The sequence below is a fragment of the Bombina bombina genome, chromosome 8 (assembly GCF_027579735.1).
Source record: "Bombina bombina isolate aBomBom1 chromosome 8, aBomBom1.pri, whole genome shotgun sequence".
Classification (NCBI taxonomy): Eukaryota; Metazoa; Chordata; class Amphibia; order Anura; family Bombinatoridae; genus Bombina; species Bombina bombina.
In genome coordinates this window covers 153011740-153014596 of record NC_069506.1, presented here as the reverse complement: position 1 = coordinate 153014596, position 2857 = coordinate 153011740, and positions in this window count along the sequence as shown.

Here is a 2857-nt window from a genome sequence, read left to right as displayed (position 1 = left end):
TTGAATCAGACACTGAATCCCCTGGGGGGGAAGCCGTGATTGGAGGATGACCTATCCATCATTTCTGACGTCAGAAATGGCTTGCAATGACCGGAGGAAGCTGGAGCTCCTGTCAAGATTAAAAGGTAAGTTTTTTTTCACAACAGGAGTGAAATGTAAATTTTGATGAATTAAAGTGCTCCTGTTTTTAATCAAATTTTAAAAAACCGGGCACTTTAGCATCAAAATTGACATTTACTTTAAGTGCAATTGAAGTTAACAAGCGATGGGATATAACGACTTCAGAGCTCTTGTTAACTTTTTTGTGAAACAAAAAAGTGTCACAAAAAAAACAATTATTACACTCATAATAACACTAATTCAATTTTTAAAAACAACTATTGCACAAAAAAGTTATAAGGGCTCAAAGACATGAGGACTCAGGTGTTAGAAAAAAACACCTAGATTACAAGTCACGCGGTATGGCTTTACTGCTATTGTTATGGCATATACCGCAACAATCCATTCCGCTCTCAAAGACCTGTAGTTACGGATTTTGTGAAACAAAAAAGTTTTACAAAACACATCAAAAATATGTTATAAAGTACCCTAACATTATTTTACTAAGATATTGCAGCACAAAAAAATGGACTCAGATGACAAACTTAAACCTCAGAAATCTAGTGGATACAGGATTAAAAAATCACTAAAAAATATAACTAAAAGCAATACATCACAAATATGCCTTTCATAAACAATAAACGTAAATAGTGCATAAAAAGTTAAAGTGCATATTGTTCACCCATTTCATGAGTTACCGGCTTCATTAAGGAAAGTTCATACAAGTCTTTATTTGAATATTAGTCCACTGTTATTGGTGTTATTCTTTAAACTATCAAGTGGATCCTCTGGTTTTGCTCTCTGCAGGGTGCTGCCGTATTTCAGAGTTGTGTCGCTTACACTCTCTTGGGGTAGAATCTAAAGCAAACAAAAGAAAGAAGGCACAACCCCACATCAAGGTAGCAAAACACTTTAATGAAGCTAATACAGTTAAAAACACTCACAAGATATCTGTGTCTAATCCACAGTAACATAAATTAAGTCAGTCTGTGGCTGGTATAGTCCCGTCTAGTGGCCCCTGCATCGGAATACCAGGGTTCACCACAACTGCAATAGGTCTCCGTTTGAGTCTGCAGCAACTTGCCACAGCTCCTACCTCTACGCGTTTCGTTTGCCCATATGCAAACTTTCTCAAGAGAATAGATAGTACATTACTTCCTCAGCTGCTCATACGACTTTTTACATCAAGAGAGATCCTCCCACTTTGTACATGTCCGCCAATAGGATAGCGTAATTCTCTCCGCCCACTAGGTAGTGTTAACGTCTTCAAGCACTTTATGATGTAATTAGAGGCGTGTTATCGGCCATAACAGAAAAGTGGTCAATGCATAACTGTTGATCTTATTTACCCCAAATTTTGGTATTAATATGATGCTAGAAGGAATTCCCTTTATCACCATACATACATAGTATTTCTGCCATACAGCAACTTATTCGTAATTGTAGCTAAAACAAAACTAAAAATATTATTCGCATTAACTGTTCAAATTATACAATATAACAAGCACACAAAAACTTAAAACAATTCATATTGATAATTTCAGAAAAAAATATTCATAAAAAAGTCATAAACAAATTAATAAAAATAATAACATATTTGTACAACTCAATAATTCATATTGCAACTACAACTTAAAACCTATTTAAATTCATAAAGTAAGACTACCATAAAACCCCTACACTGCTGACTTTATACCATAAATGCCTGCGAATCCAGATCTATATTTAACCCTTTAGGTGATAAGCTATTTAGCAAGTGTATCCACTTAGTTTCACACTGCCGTAGACATATTAGTCTCTGTTGACTGTTACCTATATATAGCTGATTGGATCACTTCTAATACCCTAATTGTTAACCCCTTGGGGTCTTTATTATGAACTCTCTTGAAATGTTCAGATACACTGTGATTTTCAAAACCATTTTTTATGTTCTCTATGGGGTCAATTTATCAAGCTCCATACGGAGCTTTATGCCCCGTGTTTCCGGCGAGCCTGAACAGAAGTTATGAAGCAGCGGTCTAAAGAACTGCTGGTGGAATGATAAGATCACAAGAACTGCTGGTGCAATGATAAATGCAGATAGCGTATGCTTTCGTAATTTAGTGATGTGCGGGGGACATGATATGCTTCATCATATCATGTCCGTCCGCACTTTAATAAATTTACCCCTATGTGTTCATATATGCGGCGCTTTACTTTTCATTTTGTTCTGCCAACATAGATTTTGTCACATTCACACCTGAGGCAATATACCACATACATGGACACACAGGAAGCTTTTCCCTTTATTTCATATTCTTTAGTATTGTTCCAATTGCTGATCATATTCCCTTTCTTAATGAACCCACACATACAACAGTTCAGACATCCGCATCTAAACGTCCCTCCCTTCGGAGTACACCATACTAACAAATTCCCTCTGTTTTCTTCTTGTTTTGCTGCTCTTAACTTGGAGGGTGCCAATATATTTTTTATACCATTTTTTCTAAAATTAGTGGTGGGATTCTTATCCAAATGTGTTCCTAAGATTGGGTTAGACAGTAAGACATTCCAATGTTTCTTAAGGGTGGACTTAATAAACCCTGCCCCTAAATTGTAAGTAGTAATGAATTTGACCCCTGTAAAGATCTCCTGTTATACAATGCACAGAACTCATGAATGCACCATTGTTCAACTTCAAGAACTTTTTATTAACTGAAGATAACACACCCATTTCACTGTTATACCTCATGCTTGTCCCTAGTGTAAGAATATATGA